Source organism: Columba livia, chromosome 4 (genome assembly GCF_036013475.1).
Source record: "Columba livia isolate bColLiv1 breed racing homer chromosome 4, bColLiv1.pat.W.v2, whole genome shotgun sequence".
Lineage (NCBI taxonomy): Eukaryota > Metazoa > Chordata > Aves > Columbiformes > Columbidae > Columba > Columba livia.
The window spans coordinates 68,626,240-68,652,680 of record NC_088605.1 but is presented as its reverse complement, the minus strand read 5'-3'; the positions used below and the strand labels follow the sequence as shown (position 1 = coordinate 68,652,680).

General features: G+C 36.6%; 1 long non-coding RNA gene across 1 annotated transcript; it reads left to right on the top strand.

Moving 5' to 3' along the window:
* The first annotated feature begins 12,827 nt into the window (after positions 1–12,827).
* LOC110356301 (uncharacterized) lies at positions 12,828–22,550 on the top strand. Its single transcript, XR_002409415.2, has 3 exons — positions 12,828–13,257; positions 17,261–17,402; positions 22,453–22,550. It is a non-coding gene; the product is annotated as an uncharacterized LOC110356301 (long non-coding RNA).
* Positions 22,551–26,441: the final 3,891 nt, after the last annotated feature.

The window sequence follows — 26,441 nt, the reverse complement described above, 5'->3', positions numbered from 1 at the left end:
GTATTTTCTTGCAATTTTTTTCTTGCTCGTTTCTCCCCTCAAGTCAGCGACTGTTCATCATTCCCTCTTGTTCTGTCTTGTGCACACTTCAGAATAATTCAGGCAATTAATTGACTCCAAAATACAGTCATACCAGCTATTATTTGAGGTTTTGTAACTCCTTTGTGTAAGAGGTGAGCACTTTTAGCTGTTGGTGGTCCTTACAAATGAAATTAACATTTACCTGTGATTGATATTCCATTGAAATACCACCTCTGAACAGAAAAGAGAAAAAAAAAAGAGCTTGCACTATACACAAAAGCAAATTCTGTAAATCACATGAAACTTTAAAAAATAATATTGACTTTTTTAAGACATGGTCTGGAAAATCACTGTAGAAGTCAAATGAGTCACACCTGAAATTTCAGCTGAGATTTTCAGGAGAATTCTTATTTAATATCCTAATCCACTGTGGAATAGTCATGTGATGATAAGTGAATTTATCATCAAACTAGACACCGTGGACATTACAACATCTATAACATAATCACTTCACCCTCACCCATCCTTCCCAGTTCCCAAAAGAAATGTCATTCCCTCTCTTCTCATCACTAAATTCAATGCAGAGTTCTGCAGGATTGGCTTTGAAATGCATACTTCTGACTTCTGTATCTTGTTTCTTGAAGAACCTATCAACAGAGTGGTTTTCAACAAAGTCTACCTCGGTAAGCACCTTTGGCTTCACTGTTACTAAGATATTCTAGCTTGGGTAATTCCCTTTCAGTCCCTTTGTATATACAGATTTGTTTTTCAGACCTTTTTCCCCTTAAGACCACAGTGATGTAAACGTGAACAATGCTCTGTGCATTTATGCATGTGCATGTCTCAGAGCCTAGAGGCAGTGTTTCCCATAAACATTTCTGAATTTCAAACAAAAATATGTTTTCACATTAAAAGATGCTTTTTTACGGTTGCAACAGAGTGCTGTCTGAGCTGGATATGTTCAGGCAAGAACACTTCATTAGGTAATTCTCTCAAATGTGTACTTATGAACGATTCCCATTTGACCTCAGAGAAGGACATACGTATATGAAGTCAATAAGCTCTTGCTGTCCTCGGAGTTATCCTTTTGGAAACTACTAACAATTACAATAACAATATGTAATATTTTTTAAAGCTGCTTCCTGAGGTTAACAGCTAAAGGCCGTTTGAGATCCCTGCTACATTTTCCATTATATCATACTCAAAGTAGTGTGGTGTGGTATCTAGTCCTCATGGAGAGATGGTTGCTGGCCATGACAGCCCTACAGCTGTTACGTTATAGATACCCAGTATACATAAGTCTGTAGTCGTAACAGTGCAATGATAAATCAATAGTAAAGCAACTTTTACGCCTTCTCTTTCCATTCCCCACCCCTTCAAAAAAATCCAGCCCCCAACCTGTTGTCTTTTCTGTGCTGTGACCTGTGTCATGGACATTACGGAGCTCACAACAGATGTCACAGCAGTGACGGCCAGAGTCATGGCTTGAGTTCAGCAAGAAATGCCTGCTTGCTGCAAGCGAATTGAATGGAGCAGGTTTGCCTGGCTCAGCCTGCTTTATTTGGCTGCTTAAGAGAAGACTACGGCCAGTTTCATTTGCAAGAAGTAGCTCAGATTCTGTATCCACTTGTAGGCTGCACAAATGTCCTGTATTGTCAGCAGGTATGGTCCCTGTCTATGGATTTATTTGCAGCCTGGCACTTGGAAGTGCTATTGCAGTTATTGTTCCCTGGCTTCACATCATTGATTTTAAGCTTTCATTCAGCCTGGAATTGAAATGTTATTTTATCTGATGGGAACTATATTTTAGGAGTAAATAACAGAAAGTGAAGAGATCCTGGATGTCACCTTCACTGTTTTTTTCAGACCATGAAAGCACACTGTTCAGTACACCAAAGGCAGCGGTAATGCTCAGAGCGTCCCTCCCACCCTGGTCTTTATGTGAGGCAGGCTAGGCTAATGGTTCATAGCAAATTGTAGTAAGTTTCTAGACTGAAGGAAAAAGCAGCAGGTAGTATGCGTGTAAAGAAGAAGGTTTTTCTAGGGTCACTGGAAATAGTGTAACTGCTGGATGGTGGCCAGTCTGTTTCAGAGTCAGAGCTTTTATCTTTATATGTTGATGACATCGTAGACCAGTTTACAATGCCAACGATTTGGCTTTTGTCTATTTAAAAGACAGCTAAAGACTAATGAACAACCAGCTCCAGTGACCTTTTAAAACTGCAGGTATTTTCAGCCTGCTGAAAAATAAGTCCACAGTTTAAAAATCCAGAGCCATTGTATTCACACATTACAAAAAAGCATAAGAGCATAAAAAGTCCAGCCCCATATTCCTAATTTTATTATGTGGGAGTCATTCTTGAACATGCAAGACCCCATACATTATTCCTATGGCAGCTTACATCTGACAGCTTCTATTGTAATATCTCTGGTGTTATCATTCTTCCCTTTTTAATAATGACCTGCCGTTATTCAGAAGTAGTTGGGCTCCAGCAGCCCAGCTTAGTTTAGATCAACAAAGACTGCTTTTATAAACTGAACTGTGTGAGTGCTTTTTAAAATCCTCTTTCTTTTAAAAGAAATCTGATCTCCAAAACTTTATGTTGTGCATTTGCTATAAATATGCTGCTGATGTGTTGGGGTTTTTTAAAATAATATGTTTTTCAAATAAATAACAATATTCCCTATAGATATTAGGGTCTCAGAAGTAGCGCTAAACATCTGGCTTGTATTTGTTGACTGCACTATGTGGTAGCCAAAGTATCTGGTTCAGTGCTATGCCTGTCTCCCAAATATATTCAAAACATCAGCTTTTCTTGGAAAACATTTTATATAAGCTTCCTTCATTGCTTTAATCCATTTCCCACGTGGATACTACTTCTTCAGATTGATGTGAAATTATTCAGATTACAAAAAAGTGAAGTTGTCAACATTTGTGTACAGAACTGTACTGTAATTAGATGTGTAGGACAAAGAAAATTCTAATAGTATGTAATACATTTTAATTTTAACATTTTTTGCTTTTTTTCCACATTTCTATCTTTAATAGAATAATCTCATTTTTCTGAGAAAAAGTATTTATATAACTGAATTCAATCAACAGTTCTCTCTTAACTAGGCAGGCAAATGCCTGTCAGGTAAGCACAAAATACAGCAAATAAAACTAAGATCTTGATTGGTCTCCCCATCTGAATAGTTTTGTACAAATGTGATTGTTATAGAAAACAAGCTGGTACCGAATTAAAATTATTGTGCATGTAGTGCCTGAACAAAAAAAACCCAACTTTTTTGTAGGTGTATATGAAGTCATAATTAACCAGTTTTCAGCTAATTTGCTGTTATAAGAAAATATATTGTGACATAAAATGTACACTGTGACTAGCTGAATGTGTATAAAATTGGTTAATGGCTACAGTTTGTCTAAATTGCTATTTTTTGAATGCTCGTTTGTCATGAATCTTTAAGTTGCAATTGTTCTTTTAGATCTTATTTTATTCAGGAAATATCACACTTAAAAATAAGCTGAACTTCTTTGGAACCTTTGAAGCTTCATTCCTTTCATGTAACAAGAGCATAACCATATGAGGCTAGGTCCATAAAAATTCCCTTTGTGTTAGTCTGGTGAGTTCTAGTTGGGGTCACTGTTACAGAAATTGTAATTTTCTCACTGTCAAGGCTACAGAGTTTCTAACTACAATGTTAAAGGAATTTAAGGAATAACTCTTTAGGAAATTTAGGGGGAAAAAAGCTAAACCTATATATTTTTTGTTATTATGTTCTCAACACTGCAAGATTAAAGCTATTTCATGGCCTCCTTCATCAGACAATTGCCTCATGTTGCTTGGTTTCTTATTCAGGATAATTCTAGCCTTCTCCAGAGCTAGATACTCTTTTATGTATAACATTCTGCTACCAAATGAAGTACAACTGGTTGTGCTATTGGGTTTCGGAGGGTTTCTGAGATAAGCATTTAGATCCTCAACTTCTTCTAAGGTGCACAAATTCTCCTGTAATGTGGGTACTTCTGTGTTATGCTGTGTCTTTCGTTATTATTTGTATCAGCAGCAGCTAATGATGACCCACCCAATATTATCACTAATCCATGACATGATGCTTTTTTTGCTTTGTCAGATTAATTGCATGAAAAGACACATGTACTAAATTGCAATTGAGACTGATCTGCATAACCATTGCCAGAGATGTCTTGCTTAATCTGTGAAGACAAGCTCACTTGTCATTTATAGAAAATGTGTTCTGTAATCGTGTTGTTTATTGCTGCTTGGTTTATAATTTACCTGCAGAAATAGGATCTTTCAAAATCTTTTAAAAGAGTCTCACTGAATTACAAATTCGCTGCAGTTGCATTGTCCTCTGATTCAATCACACAGAATAAGACCCAATGCTCTTATCCATGTCAATTTTATTGCGTTATATGTATGCCATGAACATGGTTTGTGGTTGAAAAAGGAATTATACTGCCACAATATGATAGTTGAAAAGCATAATTAGGAGACAAATCATGAACATCCTTTATTATGGTCTAATAGACACGCTAATAGTCTTGCTTTACATTTATGTGTAAAAGGTACTTTTAACAGGCAATGTGTTGTGGAATAACATCTAATTTTGACATTAGGATGCTGTTATAACTAGCAAAACTTGAAAATGATATGAAATCGTTGTCTACCTTGACTTAGAGACATCAATAGCAAGAACATTGGCTGGAGGAAGCATCAATAATCGTTGCTTTTAGTGCTGGGGTAACCTTTTGTACCTGGTAAAACAATATTTTTCCTTTTAAAGAGCTTTCCACTTCTGTTTGCAGTGGGGGTATTACTGATCATACAGATGGCGAAAAGAGGTTTTCATCCAGGTATAGATGTGTGAATAAAAGGGGGAGGGAAAGAAAAAGAAAACAAAACAAAGCAAAACAACATTAAGCCAGAACATCCATCTCCTGGAATTATGGCCCAGGAGAAGGGAGAAAACTGGTGTAGATAGGAACTCTACACCTGCGCTTTAAAAAGGCACTGTTCTACCTGACCTTCCACCCACCTGTTCATCATCCAAGGAATCCTGAGAGCTTTTATTGCCCTGTTTCCAGTGTCTATGGAAACAGAAGAACTGAGGAAAGATGAACGACTTTTGTGTGAAATTTCCTTCCAGGGAACTAACTGCAAATTGCAGTGGTTATTAATACTAGTAATTTAAGTCTAATCAGTGAAAAGCAAGAACAAACATTTACTTTATAGCCTGCAATCTATGTTGGGGCTAGAAAACAAGAGCTCTTTTTCATGCACAGCTGACACTTGTTTTCATTTCCTTCATGTTCTTGTTTGCATAAAGAAAATAAAGGAAAAAAGGAAGCCATCTCAGAAAAGAGAGAAACTCCCTTGTCACCTGGGATATGGAGAACAAAAGGTGAAATCCAGGCTGAAAAAATGAGCAGAAAAAGTGCTCCCATGTCCAAGGTGGGTGACTCTGCAAGAGGTTGTATGTGGTATAGGCTGTTACTTCTGCAGGTTTTTAGCTAGGAGTTCCCCCTTGTGGGTAGAGTTTTACTCCTGACTACTACTTTTTCCACAACTGGGTTGAGAGCTTTCATTTAAGTAGCAATTATATTTTACAGATTAAAAAAAAAGAAGTTGAAAGTATAATGTCCAATAGATTTCTGCTGAAATTGGAACATGAGTGAAAGGATAATTGCAATCGTTTTATTCATGTTAAATGTCATCTTACTTGACACTATAACATGCTATTTAATGCAAGCAATAGCTTCTTATTCTAGTCTAGTATTGATTGACATGTTTCATTTGGGAGTCATGAAAAAAACCTACATACTAATCCCACCATTATATAATTAATCCCGTTGTAATAGACAATAAATTCATCCTTTGTTCTGTAGAATAGATACATATTTCAAATAGCATTCAACTATAGCTTGCATTTTGTTCATTTTGTATACTTCTATATTTTATGTACCATTCCTATCAAATGCTCAAGATGATCTGTGGAGGTATTTAGCAAACTTCCCTTCCTACACTGTTTTAGTTTTATTTAGCAGTTTTTACTTTATAGTCAGTCTCTAATTCTGATAAGCTGCGTCAAGGACTCACCATGCCAGATTCTGTCTTAGTGACATCTTTGGAACCCAGTGCACTCCAAAAATAATAGTGAGAACTTAAAAGTGCTATCCAAGAAGACGCCGTAATATGTGTCTATCTAAAGAGACTACCGCCTTCATTAATACAAAAAGTAATATCATTTATTCAATTTGAGGAAAACTAGAAGCTGACAATCTATTTTATTTAATACAAGTAATTATGTATATTATTTTGATAGAATAGCTTTGACAAGCTCCTCAGATGTTTTAAACAGAATCATTATACGCATATCTGACTCTGTTACTGTTAAGAGGCTCAGTTGATTTATTAGTACAGTACCGCCTTACACTTGGTTTATTCTTTGGACATGTTTCCAGAGGGTTTAGTTTCACAGTCTCTTGGGCATCACATTTTGTTGACTAGCCATCATCTAAACTTGGCCAAGAGCAATCAGATGAGCTTTCCTCCCAAACTCTATAGGCTACATCTGTTCTCAGTAATTGACAACACAATAATCCTCCCCCAAAACTCCTTCCTGAGGCATGTTACATCCTTGCTTGCCCTGCAAATTCATCATTTACTTAGTCGGCTCTGTAGGTCAGTCACCTGCCTTGTACATTCTTTCAGAAAAAATTCCAATGCTATGGAATAGAGGATGAGGTTGGAGAGAAAGAGGGAATGTAACAAACAACAGAAAGACAAGACTATAAAAATCAAGAGGCATTTAGCAGTACTGCATCTTGGATAGCACAGGCCCTTAGTAGTTGCCTTGTTTTCCCCATGAAGGTCAAGGCATTTGGATTTCAACTGATCGCATTTTCTGTACAGTGTTCGCACTGTTGTAGAGCTCACACCTCTACAAAGGGCATGAGATGAAACTGCAGAGAGTCATATTTTCCATTTTCCTACTACCATGTGACTTGACTTAAGGAAAAGTAAAGGAAATAGGTCTCAGGTAACCACAGCTTCATTATTGTCATCTCATCTGTAAATAAAATTTCAGTAATTAAGAATCCAATGGGGAAAGAGAATATAAACTTCTAGCAACAGAAAGGGAGAGGGTGTGTTGGGCTTATATGCTTACCCTAACAGAAGCTTACTTTGTTTTAATATTGTATGAAATAATAACAATAATCAAAATTAAACTTGTGAAATAATAGGAAAGGCTTTTGTCTTTCTTCCCATGAAGTCAGACTAGTATGAGTGCTCTGAAGATTAGATAAGATAAAATTGTTTTACTAAGGTAACTTCACCATTCTCTCATTTCTAATAGCTTTGTATAAGTTTGTCTTTTATCAAAGGTGTTTGCATTGTCTCTTTCTACCTTTATTAATGGATTTTTATGTGAGCACGTGATGGCTAGAAAGCAACCTGATGCAGTGGCTACACAAATTTGGAAATCTCTTCTTGAAGTCTGTGGTACAACCCAGGTACTATTGCGTGTCCAAATGGATTTAGTGTATCATAACACTCCTAGAAAAACAAAAGGACAAAGAAGATGGGATTGCTAAGGGAGGCGTTAGATTTCATTTCACACTGGTAATAGTTTAGAGGTGTGTGCTGAGCAAAATGGGATTCAATTCTGCAGCACTCCTCTTTTTTATTGCTGCTAACTGATTTCAATATCCAGTCTAAAGTGATATTGAGAATGTTCAATAGAATGGGGATGAAATCAGGGAACGCTGAAGGCTCAGAGGAGGCCACAAATCTCAGGCTGACTTGACAAAGCCTTTCAGAGCCATTCCACCTGACCTTAACCTGTCTTATTTAACCTGAAGGCTTCTGCTAAGTACCTGGCGATGTAAGATATTGTTTCGTGTTAAAGGGAACTATGCAGCTAGATTGCATTTTGGACTTCAATTGATGTTACCATAGTTATGGCTTTGGCCATGAACTTACTACTTTCAGAAACATTTATGCCTAAAGTTTATTGCCAAGCTGTTGCTGCCTGGTAGACATATCATAACTGGGAAATGTTTTAAACCCTGTAACCTTTCAATTTGTGACTGTTGAAAGCAGTAGAAGTTTGCTATACAAACAAGGAAGCTTACCTGTAGCCCATGAGACAGTGGCCACAAATATTGTATTTGGGTACCACATCTCAAAACAAAGAGGCTCCTTGCAGCCATGATATCTATTCTGCTTCTGACAAACTTGACAGCTAAAAAAGGTGAGTATTGTTATTTGCTCTACATATTTAACAACAGCAATTATGGGAGTAATTTTTCAGTTTTTTGAATGTCAGCTGTTAATCATTTGCATTGTTTAATAGTGTACAGTGTAAGATCTTTAATCAAATTATAATTATAGGAACCTGAGTGGGGGCAGTAGAACTACTGAGAATCTTTCTTTTGGCTTCTGCAGGGTTTGGACAAGAACTGAGTAAGACCGCAGTGAGGACAACACAGAAAAACACATTGGACAGAATTACTAGCTCTGTAGGTGCATATGTTAGTGAGAGTTTCACAATTCTGTTTTTGGTTTCTGTGCAACCAGGTTACACAGAAAAAGAGGGTTTTTTTTCCTGCAAGGGTGGGTCAGGAGCTACACTGTTTTTGCTCTCACTATACTTTCAGAAACACTTAGATTTCTAGACATCACCTCATTTTCTCTAATAAAATATTGCATTGCTGATGAAGTGCCATGAAATGAAAACAAAACAAAACAACTAATATTTGAGAGGATTTTAAATTCCTGTCTTTCAGTTGAACAACCTTGGCTTTTTTGTCTGCAACCAAATGGCAACTCATTTATGTCAGCATGACATATTTTGTACTGCTTCTATTAAATTCCCTGAGAGCAAACTTCTGCTTTTGGTTATCTCCGATAGCTGCATAAATTTTTGGCTAACTTAGTGTAAATAATACACAAAACCAAACATGGTTCTTAACATTGTTTTGTGCTGTTTTTTTTTTTTATTTTATTTTAGTACATGTTCTGTATTTCCATTTGAATGCGTAAATTGTGTTGTCATTTGACTCAACATGCAAGGGCATTTAAAAAATAAAAGTGAACTCTCAGCAGTTCTTCCATTAAAAATGCCTTCAGCAGCACAGTGTAATTTTGGCTAGACAGCCATTTAGCTTTCGTTCACTGGTCGACATGTTTGCTTTTAAAAACCTTGACAGAAGAGGCAGGCATGCACTCCTGTCTGTTTATGGCACTCTTCTTAAAGATGCTTCATAGGCTGGTGCAGGAGCAGGGCAGAGAGCCTGGCATTACTGCTTATCCTTCCTTCACAACCAAGCGTAGCTCCAGGGTATGGAGGAGGTTAAGTCATTAATATTGGTTTCCCCACTAGGCATTTATGTAAACTGACAGCTCTGGCAGCAGACACGACTTCTGCATAGTCATCAATGATTGCCTCTAAAATTTCATTAAAAGTGTAGAACATACCAACAGCGATGTACTCAGATTTGAAGTGGCACAGTTTCATTTTTTTAAATGTGAGCAAATAATCTACTTTGTACTGAGGTACTTTGCATATAGCCTGTGAAATAATTTATTGTCTTCTATAGCATCCAAGGACCTTATTTTTTAAGAAACAGAATGTGTTTGTAAAATATGTGTTACTAGTATTATTATTTTTAATTTGCTCATAGCAACTGAATTTTCTTCTCTGCTGCAGGGAATAATCAAATAAGATGGATTTTCTGGATTCTAGTTTATTTTTTTTTAAAATCAGAATTGCAATTTACATATGTTTCACCCTTACATCAAGATTTTGAATATTTACCATAACTGGATTAGATTCTAGTTATACACAGAACCGACTGGAAAATAAACTGGCATCCTGATTTGCATTCATTCTGCATCAGTGGTTCCCCTGTCAAATTTGTTCAGTGTGGAAGATTTGGCCAAGAGCTGGGTCTGTGTATTACCTGTTACTGCAGGCAAAGCCCTGAAGTATGTGTTGGCCCAAATCCCTGATGTAATAAGGAATGACATATTGCTATATAGAGAATAGGAATATTTGAACTAAATTATACTCCATGTTTGGTCAGGAATGGGGTTGGGGTGGTTTGTTTTTTTTTGCACCTAGATAGCCAGGATCCCTCATTCATATAGCGTGAAAATAGCTGCTGAATGGAAGGTGATCCTGGCATATGATTTCCGGGTTGCTTCCTCATACTACTCCTGTCCTACGAGGCAGGGATGCTTTATTTTGGGGATATGAACTGTTTATGCTTTCCGATTGCCCTGTCACTAGATCAGACAGCAAAAGAGCTTGCTATTAGCAGTGTGCAGATACACTAAAGTCCTCTCTTCCAATTGAAGGTGTGTGATTTGGGGAACAAAATTCTAATTTATATTTCTTTCTCTTTCCTCCTCATGGATTTTGTTTATAGTTATAGCTAGCTATGGGCAACAGGGCCCAGTGAAAGTTAAGAAACAAATAATGAAGTGTGCTTGTAAAATATGCATTATTACTCAATGCTCCATGCTAAGAAAATATTGTCTTTCTGTATTTATTTTCCATCCTTATTTTCTCGGCTTCATGCAAAACCTATTTTCTCATGTGTAATGCCAGACTACGAATCTAGGGTGCCTTTTTTTCTTAATTACCTCAGATACAACTGTCTCTAAAACAGAACCCAGTCCTGTCCAATACAGGACATGAGTTTTCATCATGTACTTCAGAACATGCTACTCCGAAAACACCTGTTTAGGAGTTAAGTATTTCTTCCACCGGGCTTTTTTCATTCCAGCATCAGCAAATTTTTAATAGAGAAGTTTAAATCACCCTTTACTCTGATGTTCACTGTTGCCCTCCGTGAGTTGTCACATGCATACAAAACCCATGTCCTTAGGTAGAGGCAACATTATAACCTCAGCAATAGATTTGTTTTCATATTATTGTGGATCCTACATTTATAACTTGTAATTCTTCCTCTCTTCATCCAATAGAGAAAGGGATGGCCTTAGATTTAGTACAACTGTTTCAGCTTGAGTTAGGTAGATTTCATAAAAGTCAGGACTAATTAAATTGGATCTAAAGCTCTGCTAACACAAGTACACAGTTTTTGAGACCTATACTAGAGGAGATACCTCACTATGTAGCACAGTACTTCATGGATGCACATTAAAACTCTGTCTCCCTGGACTGAAGCAGAGAGATTTAGGAAGGCTGTCACTGACATATTTTGGCATGCCAGATCCTGATTATCACCTGGTGCTGTCAACACACTGGTAGTGAGTTGTGTCACCTCGGAAATCCTGTGTTGATGAGGCTTCTCAGTAAAATCCACGAGATGTCAAGCAATGCAAGACAAGATGGACTGTGTCCTCCTCCCTTGGAAAATACACCGTAGGGAAGGGAAGCTCTGAATTGTCTCTGGTCACCTGCACTTGTATTTCAACAATAAACATACACATATATTGTCCTCTATATTTCCTTCACAAAAATATGAGGATAAGGTAACACAGCCCTAAAACTAGTAGCAGCAGAGAATTACAGATTTAGATGGGATTTGAGTGTTCTTTGTGGCTTTAGAGAAAAGTGAAACACTTGTGTTTGAAACTATAAACTCTCAGACTGAATTGCTCATCCAGCTGCTTGCTTTAAAGGCTTCAACAGCACCTGTGGCAATGTGTGGGTGCTCTGCATCTCCATGTCTGCTGCCTTGGGGAATGATGGGGCAAATACATCCATGTCTGCTGAAAGGTGTTTCTCACAGGTTCTTTAATGGATTTTGGAGGGCTGGAGCCTGTGCAAATTTGTAAATGACTGGAGGATAATAGTGTAATTAGTGTCATGAGGTGTGCCCTGTTCTGCTGTGATTACCAGGGAAGTCTTCAAATGACTTATTAAAAATTAACTTTACTTTGTCATTATTCTCCCATTAGAGTTGCTTTGCAAGTGACATTGGAGATCAAGGTAACAAAACAGCATGAGAAGTTCACGGTATTTACATTGCAAAGTTTGAAATAGGAATAACTGTTAGAATCGAGCTATCCCTCTTCAAGGAAAAGGGTTAAAGGCAGAAAAGTTCAGAAACTCTGTCAAGGAAGTAAACAAGAAAAAAAAAGTCTTTAGAAAAAGAAGGCAGAGGTGAAAAGAGACTGTTTGGGATGACAGCACGCTGCTCTGTGTCAAATCTCCCTGTGTCTCATACTGGAAGTCCAGCACTCTTACTCCTTTCCACTAGTGAGAAGTTTCCAAGACCACACACCAAGGTAATAGCTCTGTTGTGCATCCATGGTATCACGCCAGGCCTGTTTGCAGCAGCAGGTTAGTTAGTTTGTGGTTTTGTTACATTCCTCAAGGAAAATTACAGCTTTGGTATACTCAGTTATAGATTTGGTATAAGCCTACATGTATCATCCACTGTGTTGGACATGTTTTATCAGAATAAAAATGAAATAAGGAAATGAGAGAATGAAATTGTTTCATTCTAGTATTTGATCAGCTGATCTGTGGTTAACATGATGGTGAAGTTCTATTTTAATTATTCTTAGAGCAGACAATTTAGAACAATTTACTGATAAGAAAAGTTGCTTCCTAACCCCAAGGAGGTAGCAGTTGTCTTTTGAGCAAATGAAAAAAAAAAAATACTTTTAGATAGCTATAGACCATGAGGTATCTCAGTAATGGCAATGGGTAAGGTGTACTCACCTGGATCCAATCACTGCTAAGAAGTAAAACATGCTTTAAATGTCTGCCAGGCAGTAACCAGAGATGACACTGGGTGCAAGTCTGCAGGTGCTTCACTCTTATTCTTGCAATGTCCATTTCTGCATGTGATGTGAATAGGAAGAGAGACAGGGGAGTGAGAAGCCAGACAGGCAAAAGCAGATTAAAATAAACAAAGAGGTTGCCTTAGAGGGTCCACAGTGCCAAGTGAGAAAGAGGAATTTTTCAGGAAATAAATTATTTAGTGGACATAAGTGAAACAGGAAGAAAAAAACTAAAAAGGGAGAATCAATGTACACACTCCATGTAACAGACTTGTGTTTTAATATATACTTTAGATTTTTCTGTCACATTTGGACCTTCTATGAAGCCCTTCTCCTTAAAGAAACATTATTCTTCAAGTCTGTCTCCTTATGTTTTCACACTAAAGCTTGTGAGAAGTCTCAGCATACAGGTGAGAGACACAAAGATCAGCTGAGAGCTTTTCTTCCTTCTGAGGTGAGGTTTCTTGTTTGTTCTTTGTAGTGTTTGTTGTTGATTTTGTTTGTTTGGTTGGGTTTTTTTGTTTTGATTTGTTTTTGTTTTGTTTTATGTTGGGTTTTGTTGTTGCTGTGGTTTTTTTGTGGGGTTTTTTTTTGTTTGTTTGTTTGTTTAAATGACCTGTTTCAAAAGAGTACAGTATTGATTACAGCTTGCAAAGTAGATGAATCAAAAGTAACGTGTAGATTTCTTTCACAACAGTCCCCTAATGTGTGTGGGCAATCCTTCCAGAGCACAATTTTGTTCCTCAGAGATAATAGAGGGGTTATGTAAAGAGGGAGTGATTTCTTGATAAAGAAATTGCCATTTTTCAAAGCGACTATAATCACGGGAGCTTTATAGCGGCAGCTCTGCCTGCTGTTAGCAGAGAAAAATAATGACAGTGGCATTGGTGGGATGGAGAAACTTTCTTCACTAAGCGCTATGCCTGCATCCTTTGAAGCAAAGATTACAGCATGCTCTCAGAGACAGGACAAGCAGCCGGAGGAACCCAGGCCTGATTCCAGATAGTAATTTATCACAGTCCCTAATAGAGCATCAGGGACAGAGAAACACTCATGGAACTCTAAATGATGGCCAGGTTTTTTGCTATTCAGATACATCTATGTGGTGTTCAGTAGAAGGGGTTGAAACATTATTAAATTAGTCACTCAGAAAGATCTTTCATTGAAAGGCAAAATAGAAAAGAAAATGTATTTATGAAAGTATTTCAAAATATTAATACAATTTTAAAGTATTTTCTCCACATTAATTATGATGAAAGCTGTGCAGTTTTGATCTGCTGCTGCCAAACTGTCCGGGTAACCCTGAATAATTAACATAATTATTCCTTTATCTTAATTTTACAATATAAAAAAAATAAAATATATGAATTCATAAGATTTTTTAAGAGCTTGCTCAGCTAGATTTCCCAATTAGGCCTGTTGTTTCTGAAGTAGATCTGAAGTTTATGTTAAAAGTTAACTTATAATTCAATTACTAAAAAGCTGCAAATGCACTGTTGTTTGAATAGAGTCAGTGAGCAGTTAAAAATTTTATAGCACATTCTTTAATATTCATTTATATAGGCACTCCTAGTCAACTCCATGCAGAGAGTAAAAATGGTATCTGCATGTGGTCTTATAATTAATTGTGTGGATAGTACATAGATACCTTATGATATCATTAGCAATATAATGAACATTATATTTGTAAACGTCTAGAAGACTCAGCAGCTGAAGAAATTAGTAAGCTAAAAAAATCTGATAAATGGTATGGTAATGATGTTTTGATACTATCTGATGGCCAAGTGACCACTCCAGGAGAACTCGAAGATCTCCTGAATTCCTAACTGACAATGACAGATTGGTACTAATAAGGTAAGCATGATGCTAATGGAAAATGAACTGATGGGGATGCACCAAATGTGTTGCAAAAAAGGGCACCAGTACAGGCTGCCTTAAGCAGTATGACACTTCAGTAAACTGGAAAAGTACCTCTTACTATTCTCATTTCTGCTCTTTGGGTTTTGTGGGTATTTTTAAATATATGGGAATTCTTTTGTCCTCTCTATGTTATATTTGATCTCATCACATGAGTGCTCTACCTGGTTTAAAAAGAGAACATTCCTGTGACCAGTCTTAAAGAGAAATATTATACATTTTCTAAGGCTTTCCTATTATAAAATTTACAGTTAAATACCTGACATATGCAGATAACCTGTACACAGATTAGTCTGGTATCAATAGTTTTTTTTGCTGCTATTGCTTTTATGCAATACACTGTGCATGAGCAAAATTTTACTTAGTCACACTGATCCTTTTAATTTCCCCAGTACAGCAGATTATTGCGGGGAAAAAAAACCCTAAAAATCACTAATTTCACTAGATGTTCCCTTTACTGAAGGCTAAGTACTGGAGTATAATCTTCCCAAGTCCATGCCATTGTCAAGAGGTTACAAACATGTTCTGATGATCTAGAAATCTGGTCAAATTTTCTGTAAATGCAACACAATTGGGTATTGTTTTAATTATGTTTCAGTTGCACGTATAACATCAGTCCTTCAGACTCAAAAAGACTGCTGCTTTTGATTCATCACATAGTGGCATATTTTAATTCTCTAAGAAGGTTAATGACTTCAAGCATTCGTTGTTTAAGTAATTCCTTGAATCCCAAATGCTTACACGAGCAACTTTACCGGCTTACATTTTATTTTACTGAAATATATTACAGGAAATACCTTAGAGCCTATTTCATTAAATTTTATTGTAAAAATCTGTATGTCTCAAGAAAAAATGAACACTAATCTGTAATACTTGTTTTTAAAGGGACACCTAAATTCCTTACTTGAAAAATTGCTGTCAGTATCTTTCGACTTCATTAAAAATACCAATAGGTGCTCTCATTCTGCTGCTGCTGGAGCCAGTGAAAAAGATTTCCCTTGCTCAAGGATCAGTGTAATACCAGGCTTAAAATAAAGTTAATTAAGAAAATGTTGATTCATCAGTGTTTCCACCTCCAGCTGAGATAATGTGGAAGACTGAGTGTTTGCTATGCAGTTATATGCACGGAAACTCTGTCAAACCACAGCGTTCTCCAGATCTACAGTTATGAAAACTTGCAGCAGCTCCCAGTAGTTACACAACTTTGCGGATGTTTTTAGGATAATCAAACACCTACAACACCACTCATTGTTTAGGGAAAATAAAAATCCCCTGAATTTCTGAGAATTATTATTTTTTTTTAATTTTGAGTATATAAAGATGGAACTGCATAAAGACAGAGCTGAGATTCAAAACAGACTCTATGGATATTCGTAGCTGTTTGTGAAATGCCATGATGTTTAAAGAGGTCTTATGGGTTCATAATGAATATAATTGCTTTCAGTGTTGATGATTAGGTTTTATTCTTTTTCAAAAGCTATTTTAGTAACATTCTTTCACTGATGATTCTGGACTACCTACTTCACTAAAAATGCATTGATTTTCTGAAAAGTCCGTTTTAGGAAATGTTCTTACACTGTGTTTTTGCATATGTTTGCTTATAATTTCATTGCTCTACCGACAAGCAACAGCTCGTTCTGCTGACCTAGCTTAAAGAGCCATATAAAGCTGGGAAAAGGTTCAAAAGAGATCTTTTAGAGTACCCTGGAAGAAAGGTAAAGAAGGAATTAAGCTTTTTAAAAAGCTAAGTTCCTTAGGATTTATGTCACCTTGTTGCCTACACGCTGTTGACACTTCACTAAATGTCTGATTATTTCATATTTGAGGGCTTACTCCATTAAATTATTGAGCTGAGTAGGTCAAATGGTGCATATTCAGAAGACTCAAGGAAATTTTCACAGCTAAAAAAAAAGAGGAAAGAACAGCTTAACATCTCTCTTAAAACTGCTAAACCTGTAGAAATTCCTAAAGCATAAGATGAAAAACTGCTCACTATCCACGCTCTGCATCTAAGGGAAACTTAATGATAGATGTAAAGTTAACTTTTAGCAGGGCTCCTCCCAAAAGACTGAAATTCAAAAAGCCAGAGAGCTTTTCAGCAAATGCTGCTTGCACAGATGCTACAGGAGTTAATGTGCTTCCCACTGAGCTCTTGGTATCCTGCAGGAGATAAATAAACATGGGAATTTCTAAAATGCAGATTGCTTTGCAAAGGCGCACCCACACTGTTGCTGCTTTCCAATGAGGAAAGGAAGGAAAACAGTCTTTTGAAATGTTTCTCCTCCACCTCTTTATTATGTGTGTGTTGCTTTCAGTTAAAATGTGTTGGAAACTTTGACTTTCCTGCGTCACAGGTGAGTTGGGTGAGAGTGGTCAGAAATCTGCTAGAAATGGTAAAGGGTATAATGACAGAAGATTTGGGGGGTTATATCCAAAATGCTGCACGAACTAGCTACTCTTCTATTCCTTATCATGGCTGAAATGTTGATGTTTTTCTTTATGCCTCGCACAGAAAGTCAGAAAACTCTCTCTTTGAACAGGGATTAGAAGTATGAAGAGAAGCTCCTGATATCCTGTGAGAGCAACCAGCGGAGGAAAAGTAAACCAGAGGGAGACCTCAAAAGCAATAGCGGGAAGAGAAAATGGCTTTGTCTGAGCCCAGCAGCAGAGTTGGCAGCACAGGTAACTGTCTTGGAGAATTTTAGCCTTGGTTTCTCAGTGGATCTAGATTTATGCTGAGCCTTAAGGTTTTTTGCTTTATAGCGAAAGTCTGAAAAGTAGCAAGCATGCTGAGTACTGCATGCTTTCACATGGAGGAGGGAAAGGGCAAGGGAAGAGAGAAATTAAAATAGATTTTTGATTGCTGCTTTGTTGACCGACAGAATATTGAAAAGGCCAAGTTCAGCATTTTAGGGAAAAGGAAACAGACTAGAAACTTTCATTGTTATGTTTCCCTGCCTCCTGAAATTTCCTGTATGGATTGAGAAAATAATCAGGGAGATAAAATACTAGCCAGGCTTAGAGAGACAGCTCTAGTTAGACAGACATCTCACACACACTGAGTTATGGTAAGGTAGCCTTATTAGAGGAAAACAGTCAGCAATGTGGTTACATGTATAAGAAAACTGTACTGGGAAGCACTGACAAAAGGAGCACATGAAGAAAGAAAAATGCTATTGATCATACTGTAAAATGTATATTTTAGGAGCAGCTTGCAAGGAGGTCAAAGAAAAGGAAGGGAAAGCAGGAAGAGAAAAGCCATGGAATATACAGCAAAGTGTGAGGCCAGAGCTGTTGATGGCATGCAGGGAGCGGTGCAGAAGGAAGGTGTCATCTCTGGGTTATCTCTATGAAGGAGACATTATTACTGCCAGGGTGCCGTGGTTCCAGCTGTGTGCTGCGCCAGCAAGATCAGCACACGCAGGTCAGGATGTGTGGATCAGGACACACTCTTTCTGAAGGACGTCGGCTATGAGAGCTTAAGGCTCTGCAGCAATGTGCCGTCATGGGCAAGTCCACGAGGTGGGATTTGATGGTATGAGCGCAAGCTCATACCGTGTTCTGTACTGAGGGACTCGTGTGCCCCTAAGCATTTGCTACATTCATTCAACGATTTTTCAGTAGTCTTGAAATATGGCCTCGCAATCCAGGTACCAAGACTTCTGTGGTATTTTTCATATCGTTCTAGGAATGATGCTGAAAATACTCAGATAGTTGGGTCGTTAGGTCTTAATGAGATGTTCTGGGTACAATGTCTGTAGCTCTACATCAGTGATTTAATATCTCCTAGGCTTATTTTTCTATTAAATAGGGTTGATTATGAATTTTCCATGAATAGGCTTTCTGTTTGCTTTGCTTTTTACAGAGGAAAATGTGTTTTCTCTCAACTTTAAATTTTCAGAGGGGATAATAGAATTTTTCAAGTGTTACTCCTATTTCTGTTAAAGCTTCTTTGTGAAAATATTTTCCTTAAATGTGATATTGGTAAATTTATCTTTCTAACACACTGCTGTGCCTCTGCCTCTTAGCAGCCTTTTCAGGGAAACAAAATTGTGCAGATGTACTAGAAAGATATTTGAAGAAATGTGCTAATAGTTGGGGGCAATTTCACATTGTCAAAAAATATGTTTAAGTTCATGTGAATATTGTTTGTTTTCAGCTTGAACACATTTTGTTTATATTAACTTCAAACGTCTTCAAGAGTGGTTTAGTTTAACTGAAAAAAGGTAGTGTATTTTGCTAGTTACCAGTTTACAGTGATGTAAAGATAAGTAATGTCTTATGACTGCTGGAGGGTACTTAGTTCAGGAACTATATTTATGTTGGAGACCTGACATAAATACCCCAGATAATTTAATAAAGCATATGTTAAATGTAAATATCTATTCTTGAATAAATAAATATACTAGAAAAGCACACCTGGTGTGCTTCTAACAACTATATTTCCTTTCAAACGAAATACTAAGTTGTGTGAACTGTAACATTAATTAAAAAACTTGACTCGTTTCACGGGTTGCAATAAGAATCTATAGTAGAAATCACCAAACCACAATCAAAAAAGATGTGCAATAAAAACCAGGCTGACAGTATCACACATGGTGGATATGGGATTCCATGGCAGTGCCGCCTCTGTCTGAGGACTCTTTTAGGGAAACCCCATCTTCTCCAGAGAAATTAATGCAATATCTCTATTTCTTCTGACAGGAGAAAATGCAAACTAGGAAAAAGTATTCCTATCTATGTGTGCATGTCTCTATTTGTATGTATAAATATGTAGGGGACAAAGACATCACTCATGGTTTTTGGTTGTTGTTGATACAAAAGGAAATTGTTTTACTGGCTTTACGCTTTGGATAATGGAAGATAATGCATTCTCCGACTTTTTAAAATTATTATTTTTATTGTTGATATACTTGCCCTCTCACTTTCCTTCTTCCATCTACTCGAGTAATATATAGTATTGTGAATGGATAGAGATTTCTTCCTGAAAATATTTCACTTCAGAGTTTGTAGGTAGTTTGCATCTTGTTATTTTGTTATTACAATAGAAAATTAGAGACATTGTCTTCCAAAAAATGAGAAAAAAAACCCATAAGAATGTGTTTCTGAGCTGCATGTAGACAAGTTTGCATTTTGATAGTGGTAGATGCAGGCATTTGGTCTCTATGCTTCACAAAACATATCAGCAGTTGGGTGCAATTTAATCAGAAAAAATGACAGCAGAGACTTATCTGTCTGTAATGTGATCATAGATGACTGTAAAATTATTTTCATTCTTTGGAAAGGATGGGAGTAAGGGGCTGGGTTGATATTTGCTCATGGTATCACCATAAGCAAATTTCCACTTAGTTGGCAAACATTATTGTTGTTATTGTGGAAATTACTGCAATTATTTTATTTGCTTGGTAAATACTTTGCTGGGTGGGAGAGGTTTTTTCAACTTTAAAGAACCCCTACTGTTTTTATCTTTTTTCTTTGCATTTATACTTAGTCCTGTGAATAAACACAAGCTTTAGAAAATGTAAGCTCCTACATTTTTGCATCAGTAAATCCTGATTTATGATGACACAAGGGCAAGATTTTGATTCCTTGTCTGCAAGGAATTACAAGATTATTGCAAGAGAGGACCTGGGCACAGCCTAGCAGGGGACAGGGCAGCCCAGCATACAGCCAGCAAGGGAAAACTCAATTAAAAAACAAAAACAAACAAAAAACCAACCACTTTAGACATTAGCTGAGTGACTTCAGGGCAGCTGCTGGAAACTTTGTAGGTCCCCTATAAGGACAAAGATGTTAGAAAGCTGTTTTATTCTAAACACAGTTTCAATGAGTGATTCAAGAGTGTAATACAGAGAATCTGCATTATACAAGGTGTTTGGCAAGTCCATCCGCGGGGCTACTTGTTTTCCTAGTGTCTGTTTTTCCTGTTACTCCAGTGGGTACTGTGCAATACCAATACATTATAGTATTTTCCTGAAGCTGCCTGAGCAGAGAACACAAAGAATAGCAATGATGGTTACTGTATGAAGAACGAACAGAGGAATTACTAATGCTCTCAGTGCTTAATTAATATTTTAATGTAAATATTTACCACTGATTCTCCCAGACAGTACCAATCAGAAGCACACAGAAACTGGATGATCTGCATTGTTGAGTTATCTATTTTTTTTGGTGAAGTTTAATTCAATCTCGTTATTTATTTCACTTTTGAAAATATGCTTTATTTTTTAACTGCATGGAGTATAAGAAAAAGCTGTGGGTGAGTAGCAGTGGTTGAAGAAAGAGCTATTGAAACCCAACATTAGGCAAATCTGCTTAGTAATAAGGGTTGGCAGGTCAATTTTTAAAAGTCTGGCAATGAGCTCTTCATCTCGTTAACTCTTGAAAGCTGGGTCTGGTTTCCTGATTTGAATATGTATTCTACTTCACCCTAAAAAGTTTTTAAATTTGATGTAAGAATTACTGCATGACATTTTCAGGCCTCCGTTTTATGGAAGGTCAAATCTGTCGATCATGTTGATCCCTTTGGGTCTTAAGATCTTTAAATCTATAGCAAAGAAGCTAGCTACCAATTAACTTTTGTGCTTGGAGTACAGTTCTTCAGCTGAGAGCTTCAAATGCCTGTGTTGCATTACCTTCAATTCCTGGAAGAAGTTGAGAGTGATGTTTAGTTGCTTCCTAACCACACAGGACATTTTTCATTTAACTCATATTTTTTTTTCATTATGTCTTCTGGGTCTGTAGTTTTGTCCTAATGATTTCCTGTAAGACTTTATTTTAGTTCTGTATCCTTTCAACTTACAGAATAGTGATCGAGGCATGTGGACATTCATGGTGAACTTGTCCATAATTATTGGGACGGAAGTTCTTTGGTTTATTTGCACTTTTAATCTGTATTAAGTGCTATTATTAATACAAGGAGTTTTTTCTTTGTTGATGTTTGTTTGTTTTCTAGTATCTTTAATGCACAACATTTTATACGTTGTTGAAACGTTTCTCTGTCCATTAGTGGCAGTGCAGCTCTGTGATGAATAAGGATGAGCTTGCTGATTCAGCTGACGGAAGAGAAGATTCACATTTGGTGGCAGCACAGAGTTATGTTGGCTTAACATGAGAATTACCTAAATGATGGTCATCTGTTGTTTGTTCTCTTGTCCTCTGTTGAAAGAGGAGATCTTGTTGCGGATGACTTGATTTGAGTTTTTAACGTTTGCGTCACTGTGTATTTATGGAGTTGTTTTGTGCTTTGTAGTGAGGTTTATGCAATGATCCTTAGAGATGTTGCACCTTTTAGCAAGTAGAAGTTTTCACAGGAGAGAAAAGAGGTGATAGTCTTTACTGCCTGCTTCATCCTGCAGCTCTTAGTATGAGCCACAGCCCCAGACTGTGGACCAATTGCTGAATAAGGACTAAGAGTACAAACATCTGCTTTGAATCTGCATGGTAAGTCAATGTGGGAAGAAGAGACACCCCAAGGGGTTGAATTTAGCTGCACAGAAGAGGAAAAACTGCTATTTATATAGTATGCAAAAGTGTTTAGGTAATGTTCACTCTCAGGAGCAACAGAGGCTATATTCATGGTTATGAGACCAAATTCAGGTCTTATGACAAAAGTTCCTATGCCATTTTACTGGTCATCTGTGATAAGATACACCAAGTATCACAGGCCAGTGAATTACATATACAAGCATTCTTGTAAACAACTCGGTGCTATAATTTTTCTTCTGCACAGATGTTTTGTGAGACAGTCCACAAATATCAAAATGACAAAGACTATTTCAGACCATCAGATACGAGTGATTCTTCTAGAGAAGAAGTAACAGGAATCTTTTCGGTTGTAAGTACAAGACAAGATAAATACCATGTTACCTTTAGGATGAACTGCCAGTATAGACTTCTGTCAAAACTTTTTCTAACATTTACACATTTTTTTTAACCATGCTGTTCAAAATGAACTGTGACAAAATGGAATAGCGTTTTGATTGCTGTAATCATACCTACCGTACTTAAACATTCTGAAGTGTGCTTCATCTCCTAATTTTCGGCTATCAGTAGCATTTATGACCCACTTTACTTACTCTTGAAATCATAGCTTCTGAAACAGAGTGCCATAAAAGATTGTCAGCAGCCTTTTAAACTGTGAACTCTTGTTTTTCAGCATCTCGATAATTTTTGCCTCTTCCTTTTGGGGGAAGAAGAAGAGAGGAAGCTGTTTTGGATCATGACTGCTCCTTGTACTCTCAAGACTATACTTATTACAAGAGCTGTGAATATTTTAAAGACAACTTTAAAAAAAAAAAAAAAAACGAACCAAGCCAAAAACCTAGAAAATTATTTAGCTTATTCCTTCTTTAGTTTAATGGGTGCTACTAATTACCTTTGAAAACCCAACCTAAATGATTAAACATGTTTTTTTTTCTCTTTTCCTTTATTAGTCAGGCATCTTATTAACAAATTGAATTAAACTGTCCACAAAAGAATCCAGAAATAAGAATACAAAAGGCATTGGATTTTTCTGAAAGATATGGAAGTGCTAATAAGCTTTCAAATCAGCCATGTAAAAAAAAAATATGAAGTCTTTAGTACACATCTCTATTGCTTATTTTTAAACTAAAGAAGTAGAAAAAAACCCAGATGTTAAAGAATCAATAATAAAGCTTTTAGCATATTGTAACAATATTGGTAAAAATTACTGATATGATGTTTATAAAATTAAAAGTAAAGCTGAAATTATAATAAGAACCTGCACTGTTGAATCTCCCTCTGAGAGAACAAGGAAATTTATGCTATTTTATAGAGCTATTTAGGATTTTTCTTTTATAGGGTTTTGTGCTAATATTTTTCCAAGTTCATTTTTTGTAGGTCTGTTTTCTCCTTGTGTCTTATTTGAGTGCTGAGGATCATCTGAGTCAAAACCATTACCTTCCACGTGCTTTTCAATCAAGACCTTTGCAAAATGGCCAATTTCACAATGGCTTTAATGGAAAATATAGATTGCTTCGTATTTGATTTAGACCTCACCCCTATGCTTGTTTTCTTTTTCTCCCCTCAGGTTATAAAGCTTTGCATGATTTTTCTCAGTCTTTTGTTAGTATGAGCATGTAACTTGGACAATTGCTCTTCCGTTAATTATTTTTAAACTGCACATAAAATCTTTGATGTTATTTCTAGTGATGTATTTGCAGTTGATATACTGAGAATTAAAACGTTCAGTGGGAATTCCTGGTTCCAGTGGAGTTAAGGAAAGATTTCCATTGAGGGAACATTTTTTCTATATATAATATCTGGGCATGCAGGTCTAAATATAATTAAACATTAGGTCTCGATTTCTTACCAGCCTATCTTCAGTAGAAATATTGATAATCTTTAATAGAGAGTCACAAGCGATAAGACGAGAAAATGGTCTTAAGTTACACGAAGGAAGGTTCGGATTAGATATTAGTAAAAAATTCTTTATGGAAAGGGTTGTCAGGCATTGGAACAGGCTGCCAAGGGAAGTGGTAGAGTCATCATCCCTGGAGGGTTTAAAAGACATGTAGACGAGGTTCTTAGGAACATGGTTTAGTGGTAGACTTGGCAGTGCTAGGTTTACAGTTGGACTCAATGATCTTAAGGGTCTTTTCCAACCTAGATGATTCTATGAAATATTAACTGCAGATATTAGAGCAAATATTTTGAAAGCTGTTAGTTCACCTTTTCTAAGGAGATTCTCCTAGATGGGATTTTCTTCCAAGACAGTTCAATTGAAGTAAAAACAATAGTCCTGTTAGGGATCTTATTTAAAGAACCGGGATGCCAAATTCTTTTTCACTGGTGTCAGACCCAATTTCTGCTAAGGTGGTAATAGCACCTGAAGCCAGGAGAGTTTTATAGGACTGGAGTTCCCTTAAAAGCATTTCTTAGTGTTATTATTGTCTTTTATTGTATGTATTTTTTTTTTCTGTAGTATTCAGATTCTTTCTAACTGCAATATTTACCTAACAAACTAACAGCATACAATACATGAGCAACAACATGTTTTTGATGGATGAAATGGGTATTTGCTGCAGAAGACATAATTATACTTGCTTCACTTACAGGTGTTGTCCTGTTCTGCCTAAAAGGAAGAATACATAGCTATAGATGTTAGTTTTCTTCAGAAATTATTTTATTGTTCTTTTGGACTGCAGCTGGAAGGAAGTGCTGACCCTTTTGAACACATAATCTAAAAGCATCTAGAAAAGTGAAGGCAATGAACTCAAGAAACATTCTTTTTCAAATGCTTATACTAATATAACAAATATTTCTGACTGTATCATTGAGGCTTGGAATTTCTATTTAATTCGTATCACAGCTTTGCTCTCAGAGCACTTTTTCCAAGGAGTCCTAACACAGTGATGGGCAGGGCTGGTGAAGGGAATGATCTGTTTCATGAGTTTTTTGAATGTAGTATTTCTGAGTAGTTTATGAAAGTATAGTTCTTCCTCACTACACATTACACTTCTTGGCCTACCCACACCCAAACACAGTTTGTATGTGGCATAGATTAAAAAGAAGAGAGTTAGAAATTTTTGCCTTAAAAAAAAGGGAATCAAGGAGAATCTAATATGGTCTGGGGATCCTTCTTATTTTGCATATGGTTTCTTCCGTAGGCTCTTTTTAGATTTTTAACTTCTTTTTGACTTCCTGTGTTTGTTAGTCACCTTCTACATTTTTAGCCTGAGAACATCCTCAGGAGGAAGGGCTCAGTGCAACACTGATAAAACCATGCTCAGAAGAAAGGTAATGGGAGACAGTATAAAGCCCCAATCTCAGTATGAGTGTTCTGGTGCCAGTTTGTACTGGAAGTCTTAAGAATACACTGGTGATTTTTATATTTTTTTTTTTAGTCACACAGTGTTTCAAATGGTAACCATCTGGGCTTCTCGGGTTTTTGGAAGTGTGGGTGGTTGTTTTTTTTTCTTTTTTCATTTCTCGAATGAAAATCAGATGTCACAAATGTATTCAGAGTGTACATAAACCTTGACAGAAATGAGCAGATTTGTTTATTGAAAATCATCACCATTCTACCTTTAGCAGCAGGGAAAATGTAATGGCAGAAAATTATTCAAACCCCATGTGTCTTGACTGCAAGGTGAATTTGTAGAAATACACAGCATAATAAGTAAACAGGCTGACTAGACAGACAACATTTTTAGTCTTCTGCTGTTTTATTTAATTATTGTCATTTAATCCTTTTTCAGAGACAGAAGTCCTTCTTGCTTCTCAAACTGAGCATATGGACAATATATTGGTATCACAATTATATCTTAATATCCAGCTGCCATTTGTGTATGCATCAGGGATGGCTGAATGGCTGGCTGGCTGGAATACACTGAATGAACCTGGTGCCTATATAATAATATTTTTGAATAGTTTTAGTCAGTCACTGAATCAGATAGTTGCTGGTCATTGTCATAGATCACTGATAAGTCAAGATAGCACATAGAAAAAAGTTTGAATTAATGGAAGTATGGAAACTGTCTGGAGGTTGAGAAAGGAAGGTCAGTCACTATTCTCTGCCTTTACAGATCAAGGATTATTTGGATTGTGGTAATAAAACGTCAGGGTAGATTTAGCATGCTTGAAAATGTCAAAAACAGAATAATTGGATGACCAGTTCAGACTGCAGATGGGGCTATTTCATCACTGCCCTCAGTGAATCAAATTTTTTTTCTTCTACATTCAAATCTAATATAGACC